The sequence below is a fragment of the Pleurodeles waltl genome, chromosome 1_2, assembly GCF_031143425.1.
Source record: "Pleurodeles waltl isolate 20211129_DDA chromosome 1_2, aPleWal1.hap1.20221129, whole genome shotgun sequence".
Lineage (NCBI taxonomy): Eukaryota > Metazoa > Chordata > Amphibia > Caudata > Salamandridae > Pleurodeles > Pleurodeles waltl.
Window position 1 is genome coordinate 221,007,975 of NC_090437.1, and position 24,245 is coordinate 221,032,219.

Below are 24,245 nucleotides of genomic sequence, written 5' to 3' on the forward strand. Positions count from 1 at the left end.
CCGACCCGCCGTGGAAATTCTAGCCGGCTTGCCTCAACCGCGACCCGGCCTGACTTGGTGGTTCGTCCCGGTAAAGAAAAACCTCAGAAAAAGAGACTAAGTCCGAAGGTAAAAAGTTGACCGGGACCTCCCAGCCATCGTATCCGAGAAGGGCTCCACGGACGTCAGATCAAGATCCAGGTTTACCCCGGTCGAAGGATTTTCACCTCGAAAAAACAACTAAGTCCGAAGGTTAAAATCTCCACCGAGGAAACCCACATCGCGTATCCGGACAAGGGCTCCAGGAGGTCGGATTCAACTGGCAGGTTCGTCCCGCTGAAGAAAATCTTCAAAATAAAGACTAAGTCAGAAGGTAACTTTTTAACCGAGGCCTCCCGCGACTTGTAGCCGAGCAGGGCTCCTTCGCGGTCGGCTTGAAACTTTGACTTTGCCCCGGTCCTGGTGCAACCAGATGACCCGATTGGCGCTTTTTGTTTCTAAGCGCTAGAAAAATAATAATTCTTTAAAAATTCATATCTCCGGTTCCCTTTATCCGATTTTATTCGTTTTTGTGTCATTTTAAAGATAAAAATATAAACTATTTTTATAAATTGGTTTTGGATTTGTAAACTGTTTCCTGTGTTTTATTTGATTACTGTTTTGTGATATTTGAATGCTTTACACACTGTCTCCTAAGTTAAGCCTTGACGCTCGTTGCCAAGCTTCCAAGGGTTGAGCTGGGATTAATTTACTGAGACCTAACTGTACCTAGGTGGAGGTTAGTGGCTTGTTGCTAGGTGTAGGTACCTACCTGCCCTTACCAATAACCCATTTTCCAACAAGTAAAGACTGGCTACTTTAAAGCCTTGGTATCTTTAAAGAGAGACCGTGCCACTGAGGAACTGAGGCACATACCTAGCGCTATTAGACTTGGTGGAGCCACAGGCACTGTCTTCTATGTGGGTCAGCCTAGGAGATGCAGGAAATGTAATTTGGAGGGGCACTTGGCTAAGGATTGCACTGCACCTTTCTGCACTAAGGGGGTCATTCTGACCTCGGCGGTAAAAGGCGCTTACCGCCGGTCAGAAGACCGCCATAACACCGCCGCGGCCGCGGAAAGCCGCCACGGTCATTCTGACCCACAACGGCCAAACCTCCAAAAATCCGACCTCCACTGCAGGCCGCCACATCGGCGGGCAGCGATAAACTGGAGATGACCAAACCTACACCGTCACGCCAACAGAAATACGCCCATGCCATTTCGACCCATGAATCAACGCGGCGGGCTTTCCAACGCGGTATTCCATTGGCGGTACACACCGCCGCGGTCAAAATACACACACAGCACCAAAACACAGGCACATTGGACAATTACAAATACACACACCTGATACACATACACAACCCACTCCCACACAATCAATCAACTATAAAACACACCCCCACATCACCCACAAACCCCTACGACCACAATTACTGAGAGAAGGAGAGAGAGACACAGCAGACAATCCATAGCAATACACACTGAGGCACACTACACCATCACACACACCACATAGTAGCACAAAGCACCACACACCAACATACTCATCATCACATACACCACCCCACACCTCACCCACACCACCCCATGGCACCCCAAAGGCACCCACGCTTTTCGGACCAAGAACTCCGGGTCATGGTGGAGGAAATCCTAAGAGTGGAACCCCAGCTCTTCGGCTCACAGGTGCAGCACACCAGTATAGCTAGGAAGGCGGAGCTATGGCAGCGGATCGTGGACAGGGTCAACGCGGTGGGACAGCATCCCAGGAATAGGGAGGACATCCGCAAACGATGGAACGACCTACGGGGGAAGGTCCGATCGATGGTCACCAGGCACAACATCGCGGTCCAGAAGACTGGCGGCGGACCCCCACCCACCCCTCCCGAATTTACATCATGGGAGCAAGAGGTCTTCAACATCCTGCATCCTCAGGGCCTCGCAGGAGTAGCCGGAGGAATGGACTCTGGTAAGTCCAATCTCAACTACTATATCCCCCCCACCCCACCAGCATGCCAACCCACACCCCCACCCTCACCCCCAACCCCCCAGCACACATCCTCCCTGACAATGTCTCACCAGCACAACCCACCCATCCCAACACCAACTCCTGCATGCCAACACAATCCATGGACACCCATCACCCAAGCATGACCACTGCACTTACCCCCCCCCCCACTAACTACCCTCACAACACCTCCCTCAAGGGAATGCCTGCACTGGGGGACGAGGGCACCCATAACACGCACGCCATTGCACACACAGAAACAATAACCAAACTCTCTTACCCCATGCAGGACCCGAACGCCAACACACCAGCCAGGAGGGTCCAGAAATGTCCATCCCACCCCCGGAACAGGCCCACAGTGAGGACAGCAGCTCTGTCGACACTGAACCTGATGACCAGCCCGGACCATCGGGGACCTCTGGGCAGTCGGTTCCCCTCAGGCAGCCACAGGCCACACCAGACCCGACCCCCTCTGCCAACACCAGCACAGCTCCCACCCAGCGGGCCCATGCCTCTGTCTCTAGGACACGTCAATCAGCGGTGTGTCTGCCACTACAGGGCACCCAGGCTAACCCAACACCCCAACAACAACAGGGACCTGGGGGCAGTGGGAGCGGGCACACAGTCCAGGAGACAGAGGCCGGGGGAAACCGGGCAGCTCGGAGGGCTGCTGTGCGACAGGGGGGGAGGAGAGGCCCAGGGAACCCACTCTCCAAGAGGCCCTCACCACCATCATGGGGGCCTACCACCACTCCCAAGAGACAATGGCGACGGTACTGGCCAGGTTCACGGAGATCCAGGCACAGCAGGAGGAACGCAACATGGGGTTCAGGGAGGAGCTGAGAATCATCGGGACCGCAATGGGGACCATCGTCCTGGCCCTCAACAGGATAGAAGACGCGTTGCGGGACCATGTGGCACCACACAGGGCCCCTGTCACTAGCCCGGACCAGGAACAGCCTACCACCTCCGCCGGCGCTAGTGGACAGGAGGCCCCAACACCACGACAGGCCACCAGAACCCCACCTCCTGCTGAAGAACAACCACCCCGTAAGAGGAGCCTGAGATCCAAAAAAAAGACAGAGTAGGATGTCAAGACCCCCGCCAGCAGGACATACCCCCTGAACTCTTCCCACTGTCCCACATTGACACCCTGTCCAACCATGAACTGCCTCTGCTCCATCCTTCCACAGGCAAAAGGACAATGCACCTGTGAGACTGAGAACTGGACTCTGCCATGGACATTACTCCACCCCCACCCATCACCCTTATAATCACATGTACCAATATCTAGCACTGTAAATAAATCACATATTGCACACAAATCAGTTTGGAGTCATGCTGTATTATTAGCAAATGTATTACATATTACTGTTCAATATCTGTTCTGTCAATTAGTGATGACAACATACCAATGTCAATACGCTGTAGTTCATGGGCAAACCAAGCAGAAGTCAGGCACTGAGTCATACAGCACTGAGAAGGGAAGGGAAAAACAAAAATTACCCAAAAAGATCTGGTGGGAACTACAGAAAGTGCAGATGCAGGAGGCTATAAGCAATTGTGAAATGGCGTGGGTGATTCTTACCTGGGTTTTACTGGAAATACTGTTGTATCACTCTGTCCCTATTGTCTGTGTCGTCCTCTGAGTCTTCCTCCTCTTCACTCTCCACAGGCTCCACGGCTTCTACAACACCACCATCTGGACCATCCTCCTGCAGGAAAGGCACCTGGCGTCGCAAAGCCAGGTTGTGAAGCATACAGCACGCCACGATGATATGGCACACCTTCTTTGGTGAGTACATTAGGGATCCACCTGTCATATGCAGGCACCTAAACCTGGCCTTCAGGAGGCCAAAGGTTCGCTCAATCACCCTCCTAGTACGCCCATGGGCCTCATTGTAGCGTTCCTCTGCCCTTGTCCGGGGATTCCTCACTGGGGTCAGTAGCCACGGCAGGTTGGGGTAACCAGAGTCACCTATTAGCCACACACGTTGTCTCTGTAGCTGCTCCATCACATAGGGGATGCTGCTATTTCGCATCACATACGCGTCATGCACTGACCCTGGGAACTTGGCATTTACATGGGAGATGTACTGGTCAGCCAAACAGACCACCTGGACATTCATCGAATGATAACTTTTTCTGTTTCGGTACACCTGCTCATCGTCTTTTGGGGGTACCAAAGCCACATGGGTCCCATCAATGGCACCAATGATGTTGGGGATATGTCCAAGGGCATAGAAATCACCCTTCACTGTAGGCAAGTCACCCTCCTCTGGGAAAATGATGTAGCTCCGCATGAGTTTCATCAGGGCAGACAACACTCTGCTCAAAATCTTAGAAAACATAGGCTGAGACATTCCAGATAACATGGTCACTGGGGTCTGGAATGACCCACTTGCCAAAAAATGGAGGACTGACAAAACCTGCACCAGAGGGGGAATCCCTGTGGGTTGGCGGATGGGGAACATCAGGTCTGGCTCCAGCTGGGCACACAGTTCATGGATAGTGGCACGGTCAAGTCTGTATCGAAGTATTATATGGCGTTCTTCCATTGTCGACAGGTCCACCAGCGGTCGGTACACGCGAGGATTCCTCCTTCTCATCGCAAGTCACAGCGGACGGTGCCTAGGAAGGACAACATGGAGCACAGAGTCAGCCAAACCACAGGTACGTACAGACAGCTTGCACAGTTAAAGAATGGCAATGGGTTGAAAGGCGTGTATGTGTGGCAATGCAAGGCCTAGGCCTGTGTGTCGCAGTCAAAATTAAGCCATGTAGGCCATTGAAATAGCGGCTGCCTGACCTGTGAAGTGGGACAATGGGATGTGAGGTCAATGCGCTGGCGGGGCACACCGTGGCGGTAGGCGGTCGAAAACCGCGGCGCAAAGCCGCATTGGTTAACATTGAAGCCTATGGGTTTCAGGAGCCAATGACGAAGTGATCATCCACAGGAGAGGACCTATACTGCAAGTGCTGCTGTGACCTCGGTCTGGAAGATACAATGGCTGCTGCGACTGGGGAAAGGGCCCCTGCCTTCACGTCTGAAGAGTTGGAGAAGCTTGTGGATGGGGTCCTCCCCCAGTATGCGCTACTCTACGGTCCTCCAGACCAACAACTGAGTACACCGGGTGCACATGGAATGGGCTATGCCTGTGTGGATTGGGGTGGATGTAAGTTGGTGGGGTGGGGGGCGAATGAGGAGTGCAACGCCCGACAGATGAGAGCATGTGCCATATGGCAAAGTTGGTGGGGGGGGCCAATTACATCTAACATGCAGGTCATTGATGATTTCCTCCTTTCCACCCTGTACATGTCAAATAGGTCAGCGCCCATCAGAAGATCGAGATTTGGCGTGCCATCGCCAAGGAAGTCCGGAACTTGGGGGTCCACAACAGACGGGGCACCCACTGCCGCAAGAGGTGGGAGGACATCCGCCGCGGATCAAGGAAGACCGCAGAAACACTGCTGGGGATGGCCTCCCAACCTAGGATGGGTGCCAGTCGCACCATGACCCCCCTGATGTCCCGGATCCTGGCGGTGGCCTACCCTGAATTGGATGGGCGCTTTAAGACATCACAGCAGACACAAGGGGGTGAGTATCAGCACATTCTCCTATCTTTCTGCGCAGTGGAGGCGTATGGGTGGGGGAGGAGGGCTGTGGGTGACATTAGGCCAGGGCGCTTTCTGTAGTGTAGTCCTCTCCCTTAGGCATGGCCCTGTGCCCCCGGCCCCCACCTCGGTAGGGTGACAAGTACAGCCATTGAAGGTCCAGCATCTCCCATGTGCGCGTTTGACGTTTCTTGGCCTGTTGTCTTAGTCAGTAGTACTGAGTAGTGTACCCCGAATGCGCGGCTTAGTGCATTAGGCACCTGTGTCTGTCCTCTCCGCCAACGGTGTTGACATTGCATGCACTCAACCTGGTCTTCTTTTTTCTCCCCCCACCCTTTCTCTTCATCTTCTTGTGCATGTGTGCATTAGCATCATCGGGCGGAGGAGATTTGGCATCGGAGCACGAGGGAGCTGCAGGACACAAGGCCCCGGTGGGCCCAGGAACAGACACCGAGGGCACCAGTGATCCGGAGGGCGAGGGGAGCACCACGACGGGGACCGCTGGTGAGAGCAGCGAAAGCGACACGTCCTCGGATGGGAGCTCCCTAGGGGTGGCGGCATCATCCGTGCCCCCCGCCTCTACAGGTACAGCCGCCACCCAGCGCACCAGCCCCGCCCTCCCAGCAGCCCCTCAGTCTTCGCTCCGTGCCCGTTCGCCCAGGAAGGCGCGCGTCTCCTTCGCCCCAGGCACCTCAGCCCCTGCCCCTGTTGCCCCTGCTGCCCTCAGTGCGGAGCTCATTGACCTGGTAAGGACGCTCATTGTTGGGCAGACGACCCTTTTGAATGCCATCCAGGGTGTGCAAAGGGAGGTGCAACAGAGCAATGCGTACCTGGAGGGCATTCATTCGGGTCAGGCTGCCCATCAACGAGCGTTCACTGCTCTGGCCTCAGCACTGATGGCAGCCATTGTCCCTGTTTCCAGCCTCCCTCTTCTTACTGCCTCCAGCCTTTCTCTGTCTCCTGTTCCTCAGCCTATCCCATCCACACCATCACACCAGCCTGCACACACCTCAACACCCAAGAGCAGCTCATCCAAACACAAGCACCACAGATCCCACAAACACTCACCCAAGCAACACCCAGATGCAGACATGCCAACAGCCACTGCCACCCCTGTGTCCCCCTCCTCCTCGTCTCCCTCCTCCCTCCCTGTGACGTCTACACTCACACCTGCATGCACCCCAACATCAGCCAGTGCTTCCATCACCACCTCACCCTCCAGTACAGTCCACACTCGTGCAGTCACCACCCCCACTGCCATTTACACGTCCCCTGTGTCCTCTCCCACTGTGTCTGTCACCCCCTCTTCCAAGACACACAAACGCAGGCAGCCACCCACCCAACAGCCATCCACCTCACGACAGCCTACAGCACCAGCACCTTCACCCAATGACAGCACACCTGACTCTCCTACAACCACCTCCTCTACCTCCACTTCCATCTCCACTTCTCCTACCCTTTACCTTGGCCCTAAAAAACTTTTCATGGCTAACCTTGACCTCTTTCTCCCCGATGAACTCCCCCATCCATCTTCAAAGAGTCCCAAGAGCACCGCAGCCACCACCAGCCCAGCTTCGGGTGTCACTGTTGTGCATGGGTTCTGGAGCCCACCCTTTGCCAGCAGTGACACATCCATCAGCAGCAAGGACACGTCCAGCCCCCCCCCCCGGCAAGAGGACCCGCAAAAACAAGGGCCGCCGTGCGAGGACCGACAGGGCTGCCCCCAAGGAGCAATGTGCGGCCACTTCACCACCCACACCATCTAGGGGAGGCAAGGGCCCGAGAGCCCCATCAAAGGAGCGGAAGGGCAGCAGGAGCGCGGAGAAGGTGGACCCCACATGCCACATCCCAGCTGGGAAGGAGGACACTAAGGAGGCCAGGAGTCCGTCCCCGAAGGGTCCAGAAACGTCACGGTCCGATGGCGACTGAGCAGGGAGTCCAGGCCAGGTCTGGCTCCCTTGACCTGCTGGATGAGCACCGCTGAACAGGGCCCGCCGTGGAGAAGAGCACCGCTGAACAGGTCCCGCCGTGGAGAAGAGCACCGCTGAACAGGGCCCACGGTGAAGAAGAGCACCGCTGAATAGGGCCCGCCGTGGAGAAGAGCACCGCTGAACAGGGCCCGCCGTGGAGAAGAGCACCGCTGAACAGGGCCCGCCATGGAGAAGAGCACCGCTGAACAGGGCCCGCCGTGGAGAAGAGCACCGCTGAACAGGGCCCGCCGTGGAGAAGAGCACCGCTGAACAGGGCCCGCGGTGAAGAAGAGCACCGCTGAACAGGGCCCGCCGTGGAGAAGAGCACCGCTGAACAGGGCCCGCCGTGGAGAAAAGCACCGCTGAACAGGGCCCGCCGTGGAGAAGAGCACCGCTGAACAGGGCCCGCCGTGGAGAAGAGCACCGCTGAACAGGGCCCGCCGTGGAGAAGAGCACCGCTGAACAGGGCCCGCCGTGGAGAAGAGCACCGCTGAACAGGGCCCGCCGTGAAGAAGAGCACCGCTGAACAGGGCCCGCCGTGGAGAAGAGCACCGCTGAACAGGGCCCGCCGTGGAGAAGAGCACCGCTGAACAGGGCCCGCCGTGGAGAAGAGCACCGCTGAACAGGGCCCGCCGTGAAGAAGAGCACCGCTGGACAGGGCCCGCGGTGAAGAAGAGCACCGCTGAACAGGGCCCGCGGTGAAGAAGAGCACCGCTGAACAGGGCCCTTCTTCTCAAGCACCGCTCCGCTGGGCCCTTCCTCTCAAGCACCGCTACGCTGGGCCCTTCATCTCAAGCACCGCTCCGCTGGGCCCTTCTTCTCATGCACCGCTCCGCTGGGCACCGCCGTCTCAAGCACCGCTCCGCTGGGCCCTTCATCTCAAGCACCGCTCCGCTGGGCCCTTCATCTCAAGCACCGCTCCGCTGGGCCCTTCCTCTCAAGCACCGCTCCGCTGGGCCCTTCATCTCAAGCACCGCTCCGCTGGGCACCGCCGTGTCAAGCACTGCTCCGCTGGGCCCTTCCTCTCAAGCACCGCTCCGCTGGGCCCTTCCTCTCAAGCACCGCTCCGCTGGGCCCTTCTTCTCATGCACCGCTCCGCTGGGCACCGCCGTCTCAAGCACCGCTCCGCTGGGCCCTTCCTCTCAAGCACCGCTCCGCTGGGCCCCTCCTCTCAAGCACCGCTCCGCTGGGCCCTTCTTCTCAAGCACCGCTCCGCTGGGCACCGCCGTCTCAAGCACCGCTCCGCTGGGCCCTTCCTCTCAAGCACCGCTCCGCTGGGCCCTTCCTCTCAAGCACCGCTCCGCTGGGCCCTTCCTCTCAAGCACCGCTCCGCTGGGCACCGCTGTCTCAAGCACCGCTCCGCTGGGCCCTTCCTCTCAAGCACCGCTCCGCTGGGCCCTTCCTCTCAACCACCGCTCCGCTGGGCCCTTCTTCTCAAGCACCGCTCCGCTGGGCACCGCCGTCTCAAGCACCGCTCCGCTGGGCCCTTCCTCTCAAGCACCGCTCCGCTGGGCCCTTCTTCTCAAGCACCGCTCCGCTGGGCACCGCCGTCTCAATCACTGTTTATGGTTCACTGTGCCCACCATGCCTCCTCCTTGACCAGTGGAGACTGTCATCCACCTGATGGACTGTGGCTTTGCACTCCCCAGGATGGTACAGTGGGCAGCCCACCCACTGTAGAGACATTGAGAGACTGTGGCTTTGCACTCCCCAGGATGGTCCAGTGGGCAGCCCACCCACTGTAGAGACATTGAGAGACTGTGGCTTTGCACTCCCCAGGATGGTCCAGTGGGCAGCCCACCCACTGTAGAGACATTGAGAGACTGTGGCTTTGCACTCCCCAGGATGGTCCAGTGGGCAGCCCACCCACTGTAGAGACATTGAGAGACTGTGGCTTTGCACTCCCCAGGATGGTACAGTGGGCATGGTGGCTCCTCGTGGATCTGGCGTCGTGGACTCATGTGGCTGTGGTGCCCCCCCCTTCCCTTCCCCCTGAGGTGCCTGTAGTTTTTACATCTGATGCCCCTGCAGTGTTCTCTCCAAAGGACTCAGGTCTCCTGTGTGGGCTTTGCCCTTGTTTCTCAAAACTTTGGCCCACGGACATGATGAATTCGTAGGATGTGCAGGACTTGTTACTTCAGTTATACACTGATGTGTATGTCATTTGTTTTCTTTTGAATATCTTTCATGGTTGTACGATATTTTTCAGGACCTTTTTGGTACATAAATATTTATTCCAAATTTGATTATGTCCTAGCATTTTTCTGGGGTGTTTGGGTGGTGTCACTGTGACTTGTTGCTCTGCATTGGTGTGTACATAGTTGGGGGGGGGGGTCGCATATGTGTGTGCCCGTAACCTTTCGTCCTCCCCCCTCCCGTGTGTCGTAGGTGCAGTACTCACCGTTGTCGTCTGCGCCGGACTTCGTACTCGTGGTAGATGAGAAGGTAGACGAGAGCAGGTAGGATGTTTAATTCGGGTTCCATGCTGTCCTCCTTCCTCCTGGAGTGCGTAGTGGTGAGCGTTTTCCCGTTCGTAGTCTGTTTCCGACGTGTTTTTATCGGCGGTGCTCCCGCCCCGGAAATGGTGGCGGATTGGTGAGTTGTGATAGTGTGGGCGGTACATTGTCTGCCGCCTGGCTGTTGGCGGTGACCGCCGCGCTGTTTGTTTGTACCGCCGTGGCGGGCGGAGTGTTAAAGTGGCTGTCTGTGTTGGCGGTTCCCGCCAGGGTCAGAATTCCATATTTTTTACCGCCAGCCTGTTGGTGGGTTGGCTGCCGCTTTAACACCGACCGCCAGGGTTAGAATCACCCCCTAAGTGTAGATACACTGGACATGAAGTTGAGGATTGTGTGGCTGAAAAAACGTGCAATCTTTGTGGCTCAACTGAGCATGAGTTTAAAAACTTCCCCTCCTCCTATGCCTTTAAAATCAAAGCTGCACGACTGGAGCAACCTTTCACTCCCCACCAGAGTAGAGGGAGGTCAAGGGAAGATGTGGAGGAGGAGGAGGAAGAATTAATCAGGCTTGGTTTGGAGGAGGAAAGATTTGCTCTCCAACCTGGTTTATCCTTCTCTGAGGCAAAGGTGGATATCACTGTGGAGCAAGATACCTCTGGGGAAGATGCTTCAGTTTTGGCGGGAAAACAAACAGGTGCGGTTGATGAAGCTGGGAACTGCATGGAACCTAATGAGGGTGTTTCACCAGGTGCTCCTGATCAACCAATCATGGCTCCCACACTGATTTAAATTTGGCTGTCCAATCACAGCAGACGTCCTCCAAAACTACTAGGGGGGGTGTTGCCCAACATCACCTTTGTGCTGCTGAAAGGAATGATATCATCAGTGCTGGAGGCTCTTCCCTGATTACCACCACATGTGCAGCTCTTGACGCACCCCAGGTGCAACTTGTTCCACTTTCTGCTCCACAGCCACTTGGCACTGTTAAGGATGACAGTCTGTATGTTACGCCTAAGGTATTTTCCACTCCAAGCCAGAACTCCCTAGAACCTGCTTCATCTGGTACTGCAAATGCGGTTGGTACTCAGGATACAGTGTCTACAATTTACTCTACAGACTCCTGCAGTGAGATCGAGTATGCCTGTAATGCTGTGGAACATTCTTCTTTCTCTGACACTGCGGTTGCTGGTGAGGTAGTTGAGTGGGGCAAGGATGACATTTTTGTTGAGGAAGAGGTTAAATCTGCCATGGATGTCTCAACCTCATTAAAAAGGAAGGAGAAAGAGGGTGATGACACGGAAGAGACTGGGTTGAGAGCAATGACTCTAGAGACTTGTGCACACAGGATGACAGGCGTAATTTCCAGGCGGTGACAGGGGAGGATGCTTTTACCCCTGTGATAAAGCGGAAGATTAAGAAGAGGAATAGGAAATTGGACCGAAAGTACCGTTTTACAATGTTTATGTTTTTCGGATATTTCCTGATGCTTCTCCCGGGAAGTATTAATGTCAGGTGCCTGGGGAATGATATAAAATGTTCATTGTTTTTTTACTTTTTGAGACTGCAAAAATTAGACATAATTTTCTTACAGGAATGTGCTATCCCAGAACTATCTAAAGACACAAAATTGCAGCAAATGTGGACTTGTGGCCCTTCCATCTGGTCAGGCTTTAATTCTGACCGAAATGCGGGGATAGGCATTTTATTTTGCAGTACTGACTTTGTTATTCAGAAGGTTCAACATGTGGTTAAAGGGAGATTACTATGGGGGTTATTCTAACTTTGGAGGAGTGTTAATCCGTCCCAAAAGTGACGGTAAAGTGACGGATATACCACCAGCCGTATTACGAGTTCCATAGGATATAATGAACTGGTGGAATGGATGGTCACTTTTCCGTCACTTTTGGGACGGATTAACACCTCCTCCAAAGTTAGAATAACCCCCTATGTGTGGATGGTACATGGAATGGCCATGATTTACGCCTAATTATTATATACTGCCCTACATCTTTGTCCTGCAGAAACGATGTTTTGAGCTTCCTGCCTCAGCTCCTTTTATACAATAGGAATGTTTTTCTAGGTGGTGATTTTAACTGTTTACTGGCTGTGGAAGACAGATCTTCTTCTTCTGCAGTACACCTGGATGGAAGCTATACCTCACTGAAAAGTATAATTTCTGATTTTCATTTGCAGGATTCTTACAGATTGTTGCATCCTAATGATCCAGGTTACACTTGGGTTAGTTCCAACTCTCCCACTAAGTCATGCATAGATTTTATCTTTGCAAGCCCCTCAGAAAAGATAGTTTCAGCCACTCTCATTCCGGTTTTCTTTTCCGATCATTACCTCATTTCAGTTGGCGTCTCCATAACAGATATACCTCTTACAGGGAAGGGTCTGTGGAAACTCAATATTGTTTTGCTCAATGATAAGGCTACCCGGGATAAGTTTAGTTACCATTACCAAAATTGGCAGTCCCTGAAAATTATTTTCCCCTCAGTCAGTGAGTGGTGGGAGGACATAAATTTTCGTATACGGTCCTTCTTTATTCGGGAGGGAACTAGAGTGGCTAGAGACAGACGGTGCAGAATCAACCGTTTGCAAATCCGGCTCCAGAATTTGTCCAAACTATTGGAGCACGGTTTTGATGTACAGACAGACATTCTATAGTACAAGCAGGGGTTATCCTCATTGTACCATGATTTTACTAAAGGGTTGATTCTCCGCAGTAGGGTTCAGTTCCTGGAGAACAATGAGACTTGCTCTAGGTTTTTCTTTCTTAAAGCGAGGGCTACTGGGAGAATTATAGATGCCATGATGGACTCCCACGGCGCCACACATACCACTACCAAAGGTATCCGAGACAGTGTGCATGATTTCTATAGCGACTTATATGGGCCCAAAGTTTCAGACAATGCAACTGGGAATTTTTTCATGCAACCTCTGCGATTGTCTTTCTCTGAAGAGGATAAGGAAGTTCTTGAAGGGGACTTGGTGCTTGCAGACCTCAAAAGGGCTATGCTCAGCTTGCCTAAGGGGAGATCCCCCGGTTCTGATGGCATACCTGTAGAGTTCTATGCTATATTTTGGGATTTAGTGGGCTCCGACTTGCTTGAAGTCTTTTGTTGTTCTATGAGGGAAGGATTGCTCCCCAATTCCCTGAGAGGTGGTTGCATAAGACTTATCTATAAAAAGAAAGGTGATAGAGCCGATGTAAGGAACTGGCGTCCAATCATCAGTTGCGGCCTGTTGTTTCCACAGTCGTAGAATCAGACCAAACGTGTGGTATACCGGGGCGTAAGATATCTGACAATTTATGTTTGGTTAGGGCTGTGTTCTCGTATGTTAAAGACCGTGGGTTATCTATGTGTTTGCTGAACTTGGATCAGGAAAAGGTTTTCGATCGGCTAAACCACTCTTTTATGTTCCAGGTTTTAGAACATTTAAATTTTGGTCCAACTTTTATGTCCTGGATTTCTTTATTGTATACCCTCTGTTACAGCAAGGTCATGGTCAATGGGACGTTGCCTGCCTGTTTTCCTGTTTTGTCAGGTGTACGGCAGGGTTGTCCTTTGTCCCCCCTCTTGTTCATTTTGGCCATCGAACCTTTTCGTGCAACTCTGAGGGCTGATAAGCTGATTAAAGGGATCTCTGTCCCTGGAGGTAGCGGGGTTTCTGTCACTGCCTCTGCTTATATGGACGATGTATCTGTTTTTTGTTCAGATAATATTTCTATCCGCCAGGTTTTATGGTATTGTAGTAGGTTTTCCTTTGCTTCGCCATCGAGGATTAACCTGGCCAAGAGTGAGTGTTTGTACGTCAACTGGAAGGAAGATAAGATGGATTGGGGCCTTAAGGTAGTGCAAGATCGCGTCAAAGTTCTTGGTCTGTTCTTTGGTGAGGGCGGTAGCTTGCAGAGCTGGTCTGAATTCATGTCCAGGGTGAAGCAGAAGATTGCACTTTGGGGTTTGCGGTCACTTACTATGACTGGTAAAATACTTGTTGCAAAGGCAGAATTTCTATGGTGCCTTCTGTATATTGCAGTGGTTTACTGTGTCCCCCGACTCTGCCTTACACTGCTACAGAGGTGGGTTTTTCAGTTCATTTGGGGAGGAAAGCAAGAACGAGTGGCTCGGGTGACAATTTTAAAGCCTGTGGTTTTGGGTGGCAAAAGTGCTCCAAATATTGGTCTCGCTTTGCAATCTTTGTTTATTCGCACCATGATCAGAGGGAGTATTTGTCTGGATAAGGAAGAAAGGAAGTGGTCTTTTTTTGCCAGTTTTTGGTTGAATTTTCTGGTGTGCAGAACATGGGGCATGGTTGTCTCAAATAGCATGCCTCATTCAGAATCCTGCCCATTTGCTTACTTTTATGCCAGGAAATTCATTAGGACTCACAATTTACACGCAATTCCTTTGGGCCTGATCTCACCTAGGCTCATTCGCAAATCTGTTACTGGGGACCAGCAGCAGGTACTAGTCAGGGGGTTTTCAGACCTGGCTTCTAAGGCTATTTGGGCAAATGTTTCTGTACGGTACCTTCATAATATCCATTGTGACCTGGCATGGGCCACAGCACATGGTTGCCTGCCTCTCCGCCTTTTTTTGTTTAGGAAACTATGTTCTAGAGCCCCTTTTGTGTCAGGAAGGGTTGTTTGGCAGAAGAATCTTGTGACCACCTCTTTTGGTACTGCCCCATGGCACAACAGGTGTGGGCTTTGGCGGAAGTATGGCTTTCTTCCCTGAATTCTGGTGTGGTTTTGTCTAGAGAGGGTGTGATCTTTGGCCTGTTCGTTTCCAGCTCCCCATGTCAGAAGTATTGGATAGTGGTGAATTTCTTGAAGGATGCTTTGTGGAGGGCTAGAAATCTTCTACTTTTCAAAGGTGTTGATCTCTCCCCACAAGTGGTCTATGCTCTTGGTTGTTCTTTGGTTCATGATTACTTGTATAAAGATGTATTCCAGAAGGGCAAGGTGCCTGCATACTTGGATTGGTGTTGGAGTGATCATGGGTGATGGATGTTTTTTTTAATTTTTTTATTTTTTTTTCTAACACAGGAGTTGCTGTGTTTCTTGGGATTGATCTTTGGCTTTTTTCTTTTATCCCATTGCTTTTAAAAAATTCCTGCTTTTAGTTTCTTTTACTTCTGAATGCATTAACATCTAGATGCTAACCTGGTGTTGGCCTTGGCACTATGTGCGGTTTTTCACCTGGTCAAATGTCGTGCCACCTGAAATATGGATTGTCTACCATGTATTCTGTCTTTTAATGGTTGAATAAAGGTTTTGAAACTTAAAAAAAAAAAAAACAAGTTTCAGGATGTTTGTTTCTGATCCAGGGAGGATCTTGCCTAGCAGATTAGGTTGGACTGTTCCCATAGGTAACAGAGTCAAGACTGATTTACATATGGCTAGGTCCAAACTGAAGTGGTGTGGCAAACAAAAAAATGATGGGTTTTGTCTCAGATCTGTGACTAGGGGTAAAAGTTTGACATTGTTCAGCATTCAGTCCATCATCTGCTCTTTTTGATTTTGTTAGTGTATGTGGGCTAGCAATTAACAAGTTCACTCATTGTTCCTTTCAAATAACCACTGATTTGTTACCACTCTCTCACCCGTCATACACTCACACAACCACACTCACAATCAACTAACAAGCTATTTAAGTTATAAGCCAATGCTTCTGGCTTCGTTTAGTCTTCTTTTGGCTATCGGTGCCACCCATATATAAAGGGTTCATGACTGAGGACCTCTCTGTTCCAAAGAGTGATCTTTTTCAACCCATCTCATTACTATGTAATGTTTTCTGGTTCTTGATAGCTTTAAATCCTTCATACATATAAACCAGAAATCTATCTTAAATTCTAGGTTCTTAGGCCCTGATTTATACTTTTTAGTACTGGCTTGCACCATTTCTGTGCACCAGCCAGGCATCATATTTATGGAATGGTGCAAGCCGGTGCAAAGGGTGGGATAGCGTAAAACAAAAATTATGTTAGGTGGGGTGGCGCAATGGATGAAGGGGTTTTGCACCAAAAAATGACGTTAGGCAGGTTAGAGTAAAAAAAAAATTACTCTTTCTGCCTAAAGTCATTTTCTGACACAAAACCATATAGACCACATGACACCTGTCTTAGGAAAGACAGGAGTCATGCCCACCACCCCAATGGACAGCACAGGGGACCATGGTCCCCTGGGCATGGCAATTGCACCCACTGCCATTGATGAGGCCCCATTTCAGGGTCCCTATGGCACTTAAAAAAATAAAATGCAATACTTACCTGTACTTACCTGGGATGGGGCCCCCCATCCTCTGCAGTCCCTCTGGTGTGTGTGTGTGGTATGTCCCTGAGGCCTGGGGAGAGCACCTGTGGGCTTATTTCATGGTATTCCACCCAGAAAATGGGCCCACAGGTCCCCAAACAGCGGCCCTTACCTAGGTGTTAAAAAATGGGACAAAGCAAGCTTTGCACCATTTGTTGACCCCTCCTTCCTCCCGTGCACCATTTTGCACAGGAGTATGAATATGGCATTAAGGCCATAGCATCATTTATTGCACGGGAACGCCTACCTTGCATCTCATTAAGGCAAGGTAGGTTTCCCCTTTCAAAAAATGACTTTAACTACATAAATTTGGCGCTAGACTGGTCTAGTGCCAAAGTATAAATATGGAGTTAGTTTTGACCGAATTAGAGTTAAAAAATGACGCTAATTTGGTGCAAACAGAGTATAAATATGCCCCTTAGATTTTTGTTCCTAAAAAACACAAGGGAAGAGAAGGCATACGTGAAACGATCGATCTATGGGTCGCTGGGGAAAGAAAGAAACAGTCTATAAGCACGTTAACCATTTGAAGTTCTTTATAAGCACCTACCGCTAAGAATAGATATTGTTATTCGGGTGTAAGTCCATTTCTGTTCCTGTCACATTTCTGCCTATCGTGACTGTCTTCGAAGCACGCCTATCTGCCACTCTCTGACAGCGCCAGATTCAAACAAGTGCTGCAGATCTGTAGCAATTCTAATTGTAAAACGATGAAAACAGGCGAGCACTGTCGGGAAATAATAACACACTTTGAAGTAGATTACTTCTGACTTTGAATTCATTATAGCTGTAGTGTCTGATGTCATTCAAAACGTTTCAGTCTCTTATAATAATAGGTAATTATTTTCTTCTGGTTGGCTGGAAACAGCATATTTTTATGCCTTCCATTTACAACCATTCCTCTGCTCAGCCACTCTTAGAATAAGTAGAAGCATTTCAGTTCCTTATTCAAATGAAGGATGTATTTTTTCCACTTTTTAGGAATTCTACTATAATATTTTATATATTTAATCTTCGAAGGCGAAATACTACAGGATGTACACTATACAATTAAAATTGTTATCTGTAAATCGAATAGTTATCAAATGATATAGATGTAGTGAAGAATGTAGCTGTAAGAGTGTTTGCACACCTTCAAGGCAATTCCTTTAATGCTTCGATCCAAGTCAAAAAGTAGATGTCAAATACTTTTCACTTTATTGCACTGTAGATTAGTCTCAGTTTTACGTAAATATTCTAAATTTATCATACATAGCACAAGGAAACGTATAGGATTCTGTTGGTTCCGTCTATATCACGACGTAATTCATCTTTGAACCTCTCTCCTTTGGTGAAAGCAATCATCAAAGCATATATATTAATTAAGTCATTCCCAGATAAAAAACACATAGGGGAAGATTTATGAAAAGTAGCCCTGAACCTAGTGCAGGGCCACCTTTCTTGCGCCCGTTAGCACCCCCTGAATGCCACCATGTGTGCGCCGTAATTAAAATACAGTGCACCATGGCGGTGGTCAGGGGTACTAGCGTCATAATTTTTTACACTACTCTGGCGCTTTGCAGGATTAACGTCAACAATTTTGATGCTAATACTGCAAAGCACCCAGAGGCCTATTGAAAACAATGGGAGTCTCCATTTAACGCCTGCTCTTCGCTGGCGTTAAAAATGCTGATAAAAATGACACAAAGAAATCTCTTAGATTTCCTTGTGCCATTTTATCTGCCCTCCCTAGTGCCGGAACACCCCCTTTGCATACATTATGCCTGGTGCAGGCATAATGTGGCGCAAGGGGTTACAAACTTTGTAAATACGGCACAGCGTTTTTGACTTCCAACGCTAATGTGGCATTGGAATGGCGCTAGGCCCTCTGAAACCTGGGCCATAATGTGCTTGGGCTGTGGAAGCCACAATGATCGGCAAGTGTAAAATATATTCCAGTTGAATGACATGTGTAATCTCTTTTGCGCAAATATAAAAAAAAAGCTAGGAAGTTTTGTTGCAAATTATTACCAAAAAGATTAATCTTTCAAATGTAACCAGTGATAATAGGCCTGTCTTTATCATAATGTAATCATGCTCCATTTTAATGTAAAGTTGAAACACTGGGATTCATTTACAACATTTTGGTGCCGGGGAATGCGCAAGACTTCTTGCTGCGCTGCCCTGCATCAAAAGGAAAGGGCAGGAATGCACCGTAAAATAGAAATACAGTGCATTCCTGTACTTTATGCCATTGCACAAAATGGTACCTAGCGCCAATACAGGCATGATGTCTGTGTTGTTGGCACAATTGTTTTTGTGCAGGAAGGGTCACTTTCCTGCACAAAACAATCAATGTTGGCGTTTTCCTCTTTCTATGTGTGCTGCAGAGTGCAGCACACATTGAAAGAGTGAAAAACAAGGAGAATACAGTTATTTCTCCTCATTGCGCCTCCCCTGGGAATGTGCACAGTTTTGACACATTCCCAGGTTTACAAATCTTTGTAAATCTGTAAAAGTGTCAAAATCCATTGGTGTTGTGTGGGAAAATCCACTGCAACACACCTGGAACGCCTCCTAGGTGCAGAGTAAGTCAAGGGTCAAAGCAGTGCTTGCACTACCTTGCCTTACTCTATATCTATGAAGCCATGCAAAGCCATGCAGGGTGGCTATGTGTAGGAAAGTGGAGTATTATGTTGTGTGGGGGTTAGTCCTCACCATGTAGTACTCTCACAATACCCCAAAGATGGCCCTTCGATTAACACTAATAAATCCTTAGCTCAGTCGTCTTAGTGTGGCAAAGAGCAGTCAGGCTTTACACGAGGAACATGTGTTAAGCATTTCGGAGCACCAACATGAATGATAAGTAATTGACATCACTCAAAAGAAATCAGACACCAATTTAAAAATAGAGCTTATTTTTATTTCAATTCAGACACCAAAATAAACTGAATTGCATCAGTACAATCGGAGTTATAGATTTTAGAAGCAAAATTAAATTACAGCAAAAATGGGCATTTAAACATTACGTTGAAGTCCATGGAGAAAAACCATTAGTGACAAAAAAACACTATGAGATCGAGGTATGTGGAACCCTTGCAAGGTTAAGGTAGTGAGCGTCCAAGGACTAGGCTTGGGCGAATTCGCTGAGTCACAGAATGTGGAACTCCACAAGTGGTTAAAAAACATAGCCATGCTATCTGGAGATCCTCGGGTGGGCAGGCGGGCGGAGCTTCCCGCCATGCACATCCATGGTGCATTTTACATCAAACGCAAGGTGGAGTACATTCTCATGTTCAATATTGTGTACAAGTGGCACCACACAACTCACATGCGAGTGACCATCTTGTTTTCTTACTCTGTTCATAGGGCCAGGCCTGTTTTATTAAACCCTCCCTAATCTTTTCAATCCTTCGCCCTCCTAATTAATCTATCTCTCATTTTTATTTATTATATTAGGGCAGAGGTCTTCAAACTGGAGAACGCAACACACTGGGGGGCCCTCAAGTGATCACGGGGAGCACCTGGCTCTTGCCAAAAGAAGCATTATGCTGACAACAGGGCTTTGTTTTAATCTGAAAAAAATGAGTAACAGTAAACCGCTCTATAATGGGCCCTCACTAACATGTTTTGTTATTTACATCCAAGCTCAGAGTATGTGTCAAGAGGAAAGAGACTCTAAATGCAGTTCAAACCCTCCTCCCCGGCTTCTAATAACCACACTGTGGATACTTTTACACATTAGTGAGGCCTGCTTGACCAGAATAGTATGCTTGGCATCATGTATTTGATTGCATTTTTACCATAGTATCAGAACCTAACTACAATGTTTATATAAGTCTAGACATATTTAAACATTGGCAATTTAATTATGAGCTATTTAAAGGGGGGGCAATGTTTTTTCTTCTTCACTAATGGGGGCTCGGCATTAAAAAGTTTGAAGACCGCTGTATTAATGGGTGTTTCTATGTCTGTGTATTTTATTTTTTTTTCATTTTTTTGAGCTTTTTGTGACTTTTTGCATTTTTGTTTATTTTTCCTTTTCCTTCCTTATTTATTATTCCTTCCTTCTTTCTCCTGTTTCTTTTCCTCACCGTACCATGGCAGAGCATGGTGGTATGGTGGTAAACAGGGGAGCGGTTGCACTAGGCCCCCCCCAAACAGCCAGCAGCAGCAGCTGCCTACATTGTAGGTGGGGTTATAAGGTGGAGGTGTCAGCACTGTTTTGTTACTTGCAGTGCCACCTCTGCTCCATGCTGGCAAGCACCAGGCCTGGGAGTGGGTACCCCCAGTGAGACCATCGGTTCTGTTGGGGGAGGATGCGCATGTGTGTGCTGCACAACAGCCAGGTCCATCACACCACCCAGGAGCTGACACATCGTTGTCAGATATCATCGACCGGGAGCAGGACCTGCGCGAACTTCTAGGGATCAAGATTCCGGGGCTCGCTGAGTATTTCTATTTATTTGTTGTGTTTGTGTTCTACAATGCTAACTTCTTTTCGAATAGCATGCTGCTCACACTCAGAGGTAAGTTATGTTTAGTTTATATTAAGAATATTATTATTTGATCAAGTTTGAGCTAGGCAGTTGCTCAGCGCTACCTCATCAGACTTGTCAGGTCTCGTTTTGACTTATTATTCAAGAAGCCATTGCAAAGCAGACCCCTCTGTCCTCCTGGCACCATAGTGAATTAGTGATATCACTGAGATAGCGTTCTCTGTGACTTTCTTTATGTAGTTCATACAATCCTAGGCAATTACACAGTGATGTGTAGTACTTGTATGCATTTATGCATTCCAAAAAAGGGAGACTGAGTTGGTCCATCATGGGGGTTGAAAAATTAGAATATAATCAAAGATCATTCATTGCAATGCATTAGTTCCAAATGTAGGATTAGTATAGCCAACTCAAAAATAGTCAATACTAGTACCAGAGGTGATCTGATATAGATAAGTACAAGCTCAAACAGACATTGCAACAGGTGATGGGTTGAGTTTCCACGTGTTGGCATCTCGAGTATCAGGGCTTTAACTGCTACTCTGCTACCACGCTGAATAATCTGAAACTGCTTCCAGGCTTCAAAAGAATGGGTAAAATAAGTGCAGATTTGTCTGCAGGGGGTCAGTATGTTGCTGACTATCTTCTCTTTTTTGAGAAAGTCTTACACAACTAGGCTGATGCAGTGCGCCAAACATAAGACACAGAAATAGCCACCATCTGCCTTGGTTTGACTATGTAACTGCTATTATCCATGGCAACAAATACAATTCAAAGACCTCTGGGTCGCAACCATTCAGAACCGTCCCTTTTCTTGCATGTAAGGTACCCCTAAAGAAGGCCCTAGGTAGCCCCAAGGGCAGGGTGCAGTGTATGGTTAAGGTAGGGCATATAGTAATGTGTTTTATATGTCCTGACAGTGAAATACTGCTAAATTCGTTTTTCAGTGTTGTAAGGCCTGTCCCTCTCATAGGTTAACATGGGGGCTACCTTTAAATGTTATAAAGTGTAGATTCCCTTTGGGAGCGGATAGACATGTGGAGTTAGGGGTCTCTGAGCTCACAATTTAAAAATACATCTTTTAGTAAAGTTGATTTTAAGACTGTGTGTTTGAAAATGCCATTTTTAGAAAGTAGGCATTTTCTTGCTTAAACCATTTATGTGACTCTACCTGTTTGTGGATTCCCTGTCTGGGTCAGTTTGACAGTTGGGATGGTTGCACCTCTCACTAGACAGTGACACAAAGGGAGCTGGGATGTAGTCAGCATTTCCTGATGAGCCAACTGTGCTAGGAGGGAGGGAAGGAGTGGTCACTTACACATGAAAGGGCTGTGCCTGCCCTCACAATGCAGTTTCCAACCCCCTGGTGTGTGTCTGGGGCTTGGCCTGGGCAAGGCACGATTTCACAATCAAGAGAGACTTTCCTTTGAAATAAGGCTACTTCAAAGATCAAAATGGGTATAAGAAGGGCACCCAAACCCACACACTTTAGAACACTTCTGGAAACCAAGAGGAACCTCTGCCTGGAGAATAGATGAAGAGCTGAGGAAGAAGAGCTGCCCTGCCTGTGACTGTGCAGTTGCTGCTTCTGCCAGAGTAAGAGGGCAAATATTGGACTGTGTGTGCCTTCCATCTTCTGAAGATCTCCAAGGGCTTGATGTAGAGCTTGCCTCCTGTTGTTTGAAGTCTCAGGAACAGCAAAGACTTCTCTCTACCAGCACCTGGAGTCTCTGGAGAGACTTCTACTCTGCCAAGTGGTGCCCATCCAGTTCCTGGGACCCTGAAAGGAGAAGCTGGCAGCCCAAGAGTTAGAAATCCAAGCACCGACCACCGGGCGGTGGAAAGATCGACGCAACTCTGATCTGCGGCTGAAAAATCGACGCGCCGCCAGCTTCACGGCTGAAAATTGACGCTCGCCTACAATGCGACCAGAAGATCGACGCCTGGAGCTTGGGAAACGATGCGCAGCATCACTGACGGAGGCTGGTGAGATCTCAACCCGCACTGCGTGGTTTTCAGACCATCGTGCAGCAGAATTTCTGACGCAAACACTGCTGGGCATGTAAAAACACTGCAAGGCCTGCCCGGAACCGAGAGTGCTGACCGGATCGACGCATAGTTCTCCTGCGGAGTGAAGAAACGACTCCCACCGACCTGACTAAAAGAGAAACGATGTAAGGTCTCGCTCGTGAGTGAAATCGACGTATCGCAAGCCCTTTTTGATGCACACTCTCTCTTGCGGGGTTATTTTTGACACACCCAAGGTACATTTTCACGCTAACAGCGTTAGCGTTGTGTTTAAAATTACATGAAGACTCTTTTTAAATTTTAGTGATAACTTAACTTGTGTATTTTGGATTTTTGTTGCTTTGGTCTTGTTTTGCTTAGATAAATATTTTCTATTTTTCTAAACCTGTGTTGTGTCATTTTAAAGTGTTTTCATTAAATTACTGTGTGTGTTGTTACAAATACTTTACACCTAGCACTCTGAAGTTAAGCCTACTGCTCGCGCCAAGCTACCAAGGGGTTAAGCAGGTGTTGGCTGAGGGTGACTCCCTTTTACTCTGACTAGAGTGAGGGTCCTTGGTTGGACGGGGGTAACCTGACTGCCAACCAACGACCCCATTTCTAACAATCGTGATGCAGTGCTGGAACAGCTTTTCTGGCAAAATAGGTCAGACTTGGAACCTTCCACTTTGGGAAGATCGCTGACACAAACTCTACGATTCCCACTCTTTCCACGAAAGAAAAAGGGAGGCGATCCAGCGCTAACATTTTTGCCAGCTTCTCATTGTTGGTTGTAGTCATAGGGCTTCTCTTGCCTAAACATGGCAGTGATAGTAGCCTGGATTTTCTTCTTTTCTAGGACCACTAATGCAGATTTATGGCCATTTTTATACTTTTTGACGCAAAACTGCGCAAACGCAGTTTTGCGTCGAACAATTTAACGCAGGCTAACGCCATTTCTTAGCACCACCCATGCATCAAATTTATACTTTGACGCACGGTGGCGCTAAGCACGGGTTAGAGTCATTTTTTTTACTCTAACCATTGCGCCACGTCGTAAAGCAAAATGACATTAACACAGGCAAAATGTCTCTAATCTGGTTTGCGACGTCGTAAATCAGATATGCGCCATTTTCCACTTCATTAGCATCAAAAAGTGGCGCAAACACAGCAAAAGGTGCTAAGGAGCCCCAAAATGGATCCCAGAAGCCAGGAGAGACCCCAATCTACCAGGAACCAACCAGGAGGACACAGACAAGACCCATGGGAGAGACAAGAAGAAAAGAAAGTGTCATTTCAGTGCAGAGGAGCATAAAATACTGGTCAGAGAGGTGAGGGAGAACCAGCATCAACTTTTCATCACCTCTAAA